Genomic DNA, 12,811 nt, shown 5'->3' with positions numbered 1-12,811 from the left:
ATGCTATATGTAAAAAATGAAAATTACACTATCGGTCTAGTATGCAATTTTTACCATAAGATTTATCTCCTCTTAAATGACCAAGTTGAAAATTGATTCTTAATTAAAACATAAACATTTGGTTTCGTTTAGTGTTATGGAAAAGGCAATAATTCCCCATTGTTTTCTTTATTCAAATAAGTAGTCTAACATTTAGATTGCAAACATGTATCGAATTTGAAGATTTAGGCAAAGAATTTGACTGTACAATCCAAGATGGCGGTTTACAGTGAAACTTTCATAATCAGTACAACACCACCGATCCAAGATCCATCAAAATGACCTCCGTTACAGGAAAGCGAAACGAACACGAATAAAGTATACTGACATCTCTATGAAACATTACCCGAATGCAAAAACTTAAACTTATTTTAGAGACAAACTGCGAATCGCAAGTCATAAAGGTTTATTTGAAAAGAGATATACACCTTAGTGAACCGCAGAAGTATTATGTACTATTTTAAGTACATAACAACCGTCTCCAAGATACGATGAGGAAATACAGGGATCATTTTCAGAGCATCAATTTCGGAAGATAAAAAACAAATGGTAACACATCTAAAAAAAATCTCGCAACGGCGTACAAACATTGAGCATTTGTCTCTGTTAAATGGGTAGGTTACGCGACAATTGGTATGTTCAAATCTGACATGAATAAAATAGTTCGTCCAATTTTTTTATTTTTTTTTATTAAAATGTTCTTTGTTTGGACATGTTTTTTTAACTGTGTTTCTATTTAATAAATATACCTTCTAAGATTTTCCTAGTCTTCCTGTGTATTATCTTCTATCAAAAACCTGCGTCCCAAATGTGAATGCATGTTTTGTGGTTTCAGACTTGTTTATTTTTGCATTCTATTGCTTTTGAAAGTTTATCAATGTCTTCATCATAATTGTCTCAAATTTGCTTAGTTGTTGTATTATCCACTATTTTGAAGCAGCATAATTGATGCTTTTGGCGTGCCCAGTAACTGGACACGATAATCACTCAAGTGTAAGTATTCAAACAAAGTAACCATGTTTAATCCTATTTGTGCAAATGTATTTTATCATAATGAAAATATCACATTGTCAATGGTTCCTTCTTATAACATTTTTACAATCAAAAGAATCCATACACCACTGCACGACTGTGTTATCATAAATACTCGGATTTTAAAACTCGACCATAATATCGCAAGGATGTCTAGTGTCATTCACCCTAATCATGTACATTGAAAATTATCCATCATTATACATGTTATAATGGAACATGCATCACATTAGAAAAAAATAACAATATCCCGAAGACTGACGTGATGTATCTAGTAATAGTATGTGCCTGCTTGTGTTCATGTACTGCCATCAAAACACAAATCAAGTCATCAGTTTGTTCAAGGCTGGCACAATGAATTATGTAATTTTGCAAACTTTATGTGATCGCTTTTAAATTACCAAAGGCATCATATCTAAAAAGTTCTAGTCTTTCCAGGAATATTCCACTTCATACGAGCTATCACTGTCATTTCCATGCAAATAGTTCTTTGATCGTATACACATTCCAAGCATATTTGAACAACTTGAATTTCTTTCACAAGAGATAGGATATTTTCTGGAGGTAAAACGTTTCTAGTAGTCGTTGCAATATCTGTGGTAGTCTGTATCTATTGCAGATTGAAGTAAATTCAATTTATCAAAGGGTCAAAGTAAATACTTAAAATTAAATGAAAATTAAACGAGCCACATTATTTTCAGTCAAAGTGCTTTGTACAGATTTCTTCTTTGATCGGCATAATACATCATTTGTAGTCATTGAAAGTGAACTCATTCTTTACTTTCAAACCTATTATTATCTTGCTTTCAAAATTTTTCTTACAGTTTAGGTCCAAACTATTGAATTTCATTCACAGTCGTCCTTAAACGAGGTGGTGAATGGGGATAAATGAACGTGCAGGGGCATGTAGACGGGTGTCATTATTGGTCGGAACTGATGAAGGAAGATGTAGAATAATTGGCGGGAAAATATATTTGAACGATTTTCGTGTAGGAGTATGAAGCAGGGAAGTTTGGGTAGAGTATTTGTAATCAGGGGCCGCTGTCCATCCCCTCTCAAACCTGCAAGAAATCTCGTTTTGGCGTAAGTCTGGATTTTAAACTAAATGTCAGGTTAATAGTTTTATATCTAATTATTGCTGTACATGCCTGTCTATATCTTTTTAAACATATGTGGTTTAAATATCGCAAACTAATGATGAGTGTGTATCATTTTGGAGCTCTCGTTCAGTATTTAGATATAAGTAGTCATAATGCAGGCAATTTTGATTTAGATTGATTCAAATCGAAAAACAAGGTATTTTTGTTTGTCAAAGACTAACTTAGTTGGTTCGTCTTATGTCAAATTTATTCGTTCATAGTGTACTAGTATTAATTTACGTTTTTTGATTGAGTTAAGTCTGCCAATTGATATTTTATCGTGTGGATTTCTATGTTGTGATGTTATACTATTGTTTCATAAAAAGGGAGATTAGGATCCATTAAAACGTTTAATCCCACTGCAAATGTTTGAACCTGTCCTAAGTAAGGAATCTGATGTACAGTAGTTGTCGTTTGTTTATGTAATTGATCCGTGTTTCTCGTTTCTCGTTTTTTTATATAGATTAGACCGTTGGTTTTCCCGTTTGAATGGTTTTATAAGTCTAGTAATTTTGGGGTCCTTTATAGCTTGTTGTTCGGTGTGAACCAAAGCTCTGTGTTGAAGGTTGTACATTGACCTTTAATGGTTTACTTTTTTTTAAATTGTTATTTGGATGGAGAGTTGTCTCATTGGCACTCACGCCACATCTTCCTATATCTGTTAGAATATAGTCAGTTTTTTAAAATTGGTTTTGACCACCAGTATTAATGCCCTTTCTATTCATTGTTCAGTCCGATATCAAATTAACACGATTCCAGATGTTTGCCATGGTTATTCCAAACAGTGAATTATTCGTCAACTTTAAATACATGTCAATATAAAACTAAGAAGCTGTGGTATGATTGCGAATGAGACAACTTTCTACTAGAGAACAAATGACATAGAAATTACCAACTATAGGTCACCATACGCTATTCAAGCATTGGTGTGAACTTTCATATTCTTGTTAATATAAGGTTTCCTGCACGGAATTTGGGATGATTCTATGCATACTTCAACACTGACCTCGGGCCAGGAATCTCTCTAAGTTAACATAATGAACCACAAATGTTTTCTTGATCTGCAAATAAGCCACAGATTTCTTCACTCTGTTAATCTGCAAATATTCTTAAGCCAGTGCGAGCTCTTGTGGAGACAACACCTTTTCAAAAACATATCTCTGATCATCTTTCTCTCTTTGTTCAGCGAAAGCATTTCATCGGAGTCTATCCAATTACTAGTAAGTCTAATAATTGAGACGAAATTACTCATTTCCCAATAATACAGAGCATTAGCGTCTATGTATATGGGAAATAAAATTAGCTAGTTGGTATGGAGCGATATAATATCATATCCTTTCACATGCAAATAGTTAGCTTTGGCATACTTCTACTCCTGTGAACCCATTTCTAATAATGGTCTCAATCATGAGCGGAATTGTTCTTGTCTTTGAGGTAATTTGGTTTAATTCCGGTATCTTCCGCCTACTAGGCCAGATAAAGGGCAGTAGTGTATCATGCCAGATCGGTGGCTGTGTTGTATTAGACAAGACCTCGGCTGTGTTGTATCAGACAAGACCTCGGTTGTGATGTATCAGACAAGACCTCGGTTGTGATGTATCAGACAAGACCTCGGCTGTGTTGTATCAGACAAGACCTCGGTTGTGATGTATCAGACAAGACCTCGGTTGTGATGTATCAGACAAGACCTCGGCTGTGTTGTATCAGACAAGACCTCGGTTGTGATGTATCAGACAAGACCTCGGTTGTGATGTATCAGACAAGACCTCGGCTGTGTTGTATCAGACAAGACCTCGGTTGTGATGTATCAGGCCAGACCTCGGTTGTGATGTATCAGACAAGACCTCGGTTGTGTTGTATCAGACAAGACCTCGGTTGTGATGTATCAGACAAGACCTCGGCTGTGTTGTATCAGACAAGACCTCGGTTGTGATGTATCAGACAAGACCTCGGTTGTGTTGTATCAGACAAGACCTCGGTTGTGATGTATCAGACCAGACCTGGTGTTGTGAATGTTGTATCAGACAATACCTCGGCTGTGTTGTATCAGACAAGACCTCGGCTGTGTTGTATCAGACAAGACCTCGGCTGTGTTGTATCAGACAAGACCTCGGCTGTGTTGTATCAGACAAGACCTCGGCTGTGTTGTATCAGACAAGACCTCGGTTGTGATGTATCAGGCCAGACCTGGTGTTGTGAATGTTGTATCAGACAAGACCTCGGCTGTGTTGTATCAGACAAGACCTCGGTTGTGATGTATCAGACAATACCTCGGTTGTGATGTATCAGACAAGACCTCGGTTGTGATGTATCAGACAAGACCTCGGTTGTGATGTATCAGACAATACCTCGGCTGTGTTGTATCAGACAAGACCTCGGCTGTGTTGTATCATGCCAGATCGGTGGCTGTGTTGTATCAGACAAGACCTCGGCTGTGTTGTATCAGACAAGACCTCGGCTGTGTTGTATCATGCCAGAGCGGTGGCTGTGTTGTATCAGACAAGACCTCGGCTGTGTTGTATCAGACAAGACCTCGGCTGTGTTGTATCAGACAAGACCTCGGTTGTGATGTATCAGGCCAGACCTGGGGCTGTGTTGTATCAGACCAGATCAGAGTCTGTGTTGAATTATTCCAGACCTGGGACTGTGTTGTATCAGGCCAGATCTAGGACTGCGTTGTATCATACCAGACTTAGCTTGCCGTTGTTTCATGCCAGACCTGTTGTTGTTTTGATACACGCTAGACCTAAGCTATGTTGTACCAGGCCAGACCTGGGTTTAGTTCTACCGTGGGACTGTGTTATATCCGGTCACCTGTGGTTGTGTTGCATCAGGTCGAGTCGGGTTTATAATTCTTTAAAAGTGGGTTTTGAAATTGCACAAATGCCTCACAGAGAAGACGTTCATTAGTGTTCATCGAGGTCAAAAATATGGCAGTTGTTATCCATGCCTTTCATGTGTTCGGGATTTTGATTTTGACATTTGCTTAGAGACTTTTCGTTTTGAATTCTCCTCCGAGATCGGAATTATTTTAATTATTTACCTTTTTTCAAATATTAACCATTGTTTTCTCGCACGTTTATTAAATTTTAATCCTTCCTTCTTGGCTCACTTGTTTGGCTTGGTAACTATTTTGATCTGAGCGTAACTGATGAGTTTCATGTAGAAGAAATGCACATCTGGTGTATTAAATTATAATCCTGGTACCTTTGATTAACTAGTTAGGGTAACTTTGGCTTCAGTAATACCACTTTTTCTTTCAATTATTTCTATAATAGAGATTATTTGCATCGAACTATGAATAAATAAAGGCAACAGTAGTATACCGCTGTTTTGAATTGATAAATACAAATGCCATACTATACTAACTTGGTACAGGACATTTAAAAAAAATGGTAGGTTGAACCTGGTTGTGTGGCTTCAAAACCTACCGTTTATATGGCAATGTGAAACAAATATCGCTAAAATAACAACACTATGTGAGAGAAATACAGTACAAACAAAGGCAAGAATACTCGTCACAGAGAAACGTACAGATAAATAATGTAATAGTAGTTACTATTCATGTAAAACGCAGCACTATTAAATCAAAAATCTTCCATTGACATCAGACAGCACAAGACATCACAAACAGTGACTTATTTTAGTAGCTAATATATATTCTTTCAATTCGAATCATACAATTATGAACCCATGAACCTGGTATATCCTTTACGTCATTTGTACTACAGTTACAAAGGAGATGGGTGTAATTGTGTTAAGTACTTAATGTTCGTTTAATATCATGCGCAAGAAATATGAAAGAGATGAAATAAAGGGGGTTAACTGTGACAATCCTTAAGTTATTGTTAATATGTAACGTAACGGTTTATTCCTTGAATGCCAACATCCTTTGATCTACCGAGAATTTACCTGGTAAATAATGTTGGCATTCGAGGAATGGGTGCAAATAGTTAACATCAAAAGTGCATGCTTATCAAAAAACAGTCATACTAATTAATCAAATAGGTAAAAACTAATTCATGTTTGTCAACTTGTTGAAAATCATTTTTGTTGTAAATGCTAGAACAAATATGGATTCTCTTAAAATAAATCTTTGAAATGTGTTGCAAAACAAACACAACATTTGCATATTGTCAGGAATTCAAGCTTACACAAATTCTACAACAGTCTCTTTGGACTTTTTTTTCAATAAGATAAAAAAAAATCTATAGTGGTGTCTACTTTAATATCCTCCTACTGAGTATACTAAATTGATAGAAGTTCTTGTACCTTTGCATGACCTGTCAGACACTATGCTTTGTTATGTTCTGTTTGGTCAGGATATTGTTCTTGGTTATAATTCTACACCCCTTTTTTTGTAGGTGATTCATAAAATGATATTGTTAAGGGGTAAATTATATCCGCAATTTATCGGAGTTCTTATAAAAAAAAAGAAGATGTAGTACAAATGTATGATTGCTAATGAGACAACTCTCCACAAATGACCAAATGATACAGACATTAACAACAATTGGTCACTGTACAGCCTTCAAAAGCGAGAAAACTAATGGCCTAATTTTTGTACAAAAAACTACTACAGGGCCGGTTACTTGTTTATCCGAACAACAAAAAGTCACGAAGTACAGATCTGAGGGTACTCGCAGTTGCTGACAGCTAGTTCAAAGCCATAAAATACTAATTAAAAATCATGCCTCTAAGACTAAATTCTTGTTGCCCTATTTTATGGATTTTCTTCAAACTTTGTAGACTTCCAGCTCGGAAATTATTCATTTATTTTTTTTGAATTTTAAAGTTTAATTTCTTTATTTTTTTTTTAAATTCATAGTAATTTTAACCCAAAAACTTTGCTATTTTTTCTATCAAAAAGTGATAAAATGTTGCAGTTTTATCAAGTTCACTAATTACTAACAGTTAAATACTTATAAAAACACCTATTGTTATTATATAAACATCCATTGAATTATTTTTGTTGGCATTCAAGACGACATTTTGCTTTTGCATCCTATATTTTAAAAATTGGTAGAAGTTCTGCATTTCATTTTCGCCGATTTTTTCTTTCATTTCCGCTGATTTTTCCACAGGTAAATTACAGGTAAATTACAGGTGAATAGTGCCAATGAGACAACTCTTATTTTTATATATCATTAAAGACCTTTTTAGCTCACCTGGCCCAAAGGGCCAAGTGAGCTTTTCCCATCACTTGGCGTCCGGCGTCGTCCGTCGTCGTCGTCCGTCGTCATTAAATTTTACAAAAATCTTCTCCTCTGAAACTACTGGGCCAAATCAAACCAAACTTGGCCACAATCATCATTAGGGTATCTAGTTTGAAAAATGTGTCCGGTGATCCGACCAACCAACCAAGATGGCCGCCATGGCTAAAAATATAACATAGGGGTAAAATGCAGTTTTCGGCTTATAACTCAAAAACAAAGCATTAAGAGCAAACTTGACATGGATAAACTTGTTTATCAGGTCAAGATCTATCTGCCCTGAAATTTTTAGATGAATCCGACAACCCCTTGTTGGGTTGCTGTCACTGAATTGGCAATTTTAAGGAAACTTTGCTGTTTTTAGTTATTATCTTGAATATTATTATAGATAGAGATAAACTGTAAACAGCAATAATGTTCAGCAAAGTCAGATTTACAAATAAGTCAACATGACCAAAATGGTCAGTGGACCCCTTTAGGAGTTATTGCCCTTTATAGTCAATTTTTAACCATTTTTCGTAAATCTTAGTAATCTTTTACAAAAATCTTCTCCTCTGAAACTACTGGGCCAAATTAATCCAAACTTGGCCACAATCATCTTTGGGGCATGTAGTTTAAAAATGTGTCTGGTGACCCGGCTATCCAACCAAAATTGCCACCAAGTCTAAAAATAGAACATAGGGTGTAAAATACAATTTTTGGCTTATAACTCAAAAACCAAAGCATTTAGAGAAAATCTGACATGAAGCAAATTGTTTATCAGGTCAAGATCTATCTGCCCTGAAATTTGCAGATAAATCGGACAACTCGATATTGGGTTGCTGCACCTGAATTGGTAATTTTAAAGAAATTTTGCTGTTTTTTGGTTATTATCTTGCATATTAATTTATTATAGATTGAGATAATTGTAAGCAGCAAGAATGTTCAGTAAAGTAAGATGAACAAACACATCACCATCATCAAAACACATTTTTGTGATGAATCCATCTGCGTCCTTTGTTTGATATTCACATAGACCAAGGTGAGCGACACCGGCCTATAATATTCTTTATTTGAAAATGGAATTTGATAAGTATATTACGTGTAATAAGCATAACCAATCCAATAACGGTAAAGTGAATTATTTGTTTCGTTAGCCAGTTGTACAAATGTTATGAATTATCAATCATAACAAGGATATAACTGTTTGGAACTCGGAAAAGTATTGAAAAAAGTTCAATTCCATATGATGAATGATGAATTTTTATAATGATAGAGCATTGCTCTGAGTTAACCTCTGTTGATTTTAATTATCACACAAATCTATAGAAACTGTTTCAACCGCATTTAAGAAATTATTGTCGTTTAGAAGTGTAGAACCCACTAGCTATATAGTTTCCTGCAGTCAAAAAATAATTTGCTTAATGTTTCCCTTGTTTTAAAATTAGTTTTCCTCTGATTTAATGGGGCATAGAAATGAACATCTAATGAGAAAATGTTCAATGTATTCTTCCTCAAGTTTGCATAGCGGGCAAATTAGGTCTTTACCTCCTATATTAAATATAGCTTTAGTTGCTTGCAAAAGTTAAGTCCACGTTAGTATTCTATATTTTGTTGTGACTTTTTTTTTGTATTCCCTGGAATTTACAGGTTAAAGTATAACCTGTAACTTACATGACAATCCAATTCGGAGAAAGTAGAAAACGGCGCAAATGAAAGAATGAAAAATGTTCAAATCGGCGCAAATGTCATACGCCCATTCAAGTAATAAGTAACTTATAAAATGTTGGCTTTCAAGGAAGACACCAACGTAACAAATATATATACGGTTAATTAACAGATTGCACAATGTATGTCATAATCAGTTCACTTGTAATCATAGTAATCACTAAACTGTAGAAATATCAACTGAAAGAACATAAATATCGTAAATTTCATTTTATATTATGAGAATTTTTTTCAAATGAATTGAAAGTGGTTATATAACATTTTGTTTTATCTGACTCTCAAAATATCTGTTGAATAATGTTAGCTCTTGTTGTTTCCTATTTTCTTTGGTTGGCCGATTTGTTCATCATATTTGTGATACTTCAGTCGATCATCTCTTGATTTACATTTTTTTTATTGTTGTATTCAACTGCACTTTGTTGTATTCTTTCTTCTTTTTTGATAGCCTTTTAACTTGTCATTGATTTGGTGGTTTCAAGTGAACCCCTGACGGAGTAGGTCCGGTAAGGACGGATTTTGGCCTCAAATTTCAGTTTCATCTGACAAAAGATTTTGACCACTTTTTAAACACTTAAGTGTCTATTTCATATGATTCAATTGATATATGTGAAAGATTTTAACTTTTTTAGTCATTATAAACGATCCGATTCAAGCTCAAATATGAAAAATCTACCAAATATGCGAAAAAAAATTACTTTTCGGATGGTTTTTGTCAAAAACGAAAGTGGCCGCATCCGTGTTCATCCTCAATCTTTATATATGTTATGTATTATCATCAAATACAACTTCCATTTCAATATTTTGGATGAACACGAATGCGGCCACTTTCGTTTTACACGGAAACCGTCTATAATTTAACTAAAATACTGGAATTGTGAAGATTTCAGTAATTTAGGATGACTTAATGGTGCTAGTACCCAATATATGTGCATTGTTTTGTCAAAAACAGCCAATATTTATGTAGCAGAAGTATTCTTCTGCCCAATAAAGAACTAAAAGTTTACATTTTAACAATTTTGTAAAACTGCTATATTTTGGGGCCAAAAAAAGGTCTTACTGGACCTAAATATATATATATGATATTTATGTTCTTTCAGTTGATATTTCTACAGTTTAGTGATTATTTTATATTTTTACAGCTAATTTCCTAATGCATGTAAAGCAAAATTTATATATACGATATTTATGTTCTTTCAGTTGATATTTCTACAGTTTAGTGATTATTATATATTTTTACAGCTAATTTCCTAATGCATGTAAAGCAAAATTTAGTGATGTTCAATACATTATCTTAAATTAAATATCCACGAAAATGCTGTCAGGCTTGTGGTTTTATCTGGTAGGTCGTTGATTTTCGATTAATGTATTTCAACAAAATATTTCAATCATTAATTAAAAAATACATTTTGATTTTTATAAATAGTTGAAATATTGGTTCCAATTAACTCTATAAAGACTAAGGTATCTAATTAAAGACTTCTACAGCGGTCTCACCTCAAAAGTTAAATGGCAGGGAGAATTCAGTGACAGCTTTAACATCCAACAAGGAGTTAGACAAGGGGGTATTCTATCAACCCACTTATATAAAATATTTGTGGAAGATCTTCTTAAAGAACTGGAAGAAAACTCATTAGGCTTTATATTAGGCACAATATACTGTGGCGCACCAACGTGTGCTGATAATGTAGCGCTACTGAGCTCAAATTCAGAAGAACTTCAGGTGATGCTTAATATTCTACAGAGATATGCAAACCAACATCAGTATACTATTCACCCGACTAAATCCAAAATTATCCACTATAAATCATCAAAAAATCCCGAGCCTTACTCCTGGAACATGTCGGGAAAGGAAATTTCTGCTTCTGAAGAAACGGTACATCTGGGTATAAAACGAACAACTAGAAAGGAATGTGATATCAACATAGAGGATCGCATCAAATCTGCAAGAAGAACCAAGTATGCTCTAATGAACTCAGGTCTGCGTGGAACCAACGGCTTAAATCCCAAAATCTCCGTTACAATATACAAAAGCTATGTATTACCTAGACTCTTGTATGGCTTGGAAGTCCTCACTCTTACCAAAACTCAAATGGAACTACTGGAAAAGTTTCACAAAGAAACTCTCAGATCAATTCAATCATTCTCTAAAAGAACGGCTATTCCTGCCATTTATTTACTACTGGGTGTCCTACCGGTAGAAGGAGAAATCCATAGAAAGAAACTGACACTCTTACATGCAATTCTGTCCTGTGACAACTCTAAATTAAAGGAAATTCTTAAAAGACAAATATCCGTCAATTCCGAAAATCCTAAAAGCTTCTTTCATCAATCAATTTTACTGCTACAACAATACAACCTGCCAAACATTCTTGACTCCAGTTAGTATAAAACTGCCTTCAAAAGTTGTATGGAAAAAAATCCTGAGATCCACAATCAACAAATACTGGACCTATGAACTACAAGAAAAGGCAAAGTCAAAATCATCATTGAGTTCAATCAACACAGCCATCTTAGAGATAGGTACTGTCCACCCAGTCTGGGAATCTGCATCACTGAGCTTATTAGATGTACGGAAAAGCATGATCAAAGCTCGTATGCTCACTGGTAAATACTTAGTACAGGCCGACAAATACAAATTTAGTCAATACAAGATAAATGCAACATATGCCTGCTGTGTCAGAGGGAGGACGAAGATTTAACGCATGTCTTAACATTATGTCCAGCTTTAAGGGAAACTCGTATGACGTATTTCCTTCCTCTTAAAATCCTGGTCACAAATATCATAGGTTGCAAAGGATGGGAACAACTTTTTAACATTAACCAAAACATTGTAGCACTTTTGCTAGATTTTTCAGTTTTCCACAATCTGCAGAACCTCAGTAAAACCCAGAAGATGAATGTCGAGTCACTGACTAGAGACTTCTGTTACAAAATACATATCTGCCGCTTACAGCTTCTAAAGAACTTAGAAAACAAGTGAAATTCAAATGGAAGTATGTGAATTTTAAGAATGATTAGTATAGACAATGTACTTTAGTAACTTTTGTACCTAATCAAGTTTTATTTTTTACTTATGATGGACAAGTTGAGTTTTAGATTTTATGCCTCCAAACACATGATGTACATTTTTTCTAATCCTGTGAATATTTTTCCATCCCCAATTTATTTGTATTTTTATCTCTTAACCATGTTAACCTTTCCACCATATGTACAGAGCACGTCTACTGGCCCTTTTTTACATTATTTATTTTATCGATTATTTTTACCTTTGTCTTTGGTCTTTTTTTTTTTTTTACTTTTAACCCATATTGTAATTAACTTTTACAGCTGATTTCCTAAAGCATGTAGAGCAAGACATAAGTTGGCTTGGCAATGCTTGCTTTGTTTTTATATTGTACAATCATTAGGATAATACACTGTTAAATTCAAATATTATATATACAGGTTAAACTATGTCTATATATATTGTTTAAAGATGTCAATCTTATTTACAAAGCTTGTATAAACAATAATACAAACAAAGCAAGCAAGTCAACCAAAATTTTGCTTTACATGCATTAGGAAATTAGCTGTAAAAATATAAAATAAATCTTTGATTTACCCACTACTGTAAATACTCCTGATTACCCATTGCGGGGTGTTCCTTAGATAGGAAGCTTATACACAAGAAAGAAAAGAAAG

This window comes from Mytilus trossulus, chromosome 8 (assembly GCF_036588685.1).
Source record: "Mytilus trossulus isolate FHL-02 chromosome 8, PNRI_Mtr1.1.1.hap1, whole genome shotgun sequence".
Taxonomy (NCBI): domain Eukaryota; kingdom Metazoa; phylum Mollusca; class Bivalvia; order Mytilida; family Mytilidae; genus Mytilus; species Mytilus trossulus.
The sequence above is the reverse complement of the archived record's forward strand: the minus strand, read 5'-3'. Positions refer to the sequence as shown.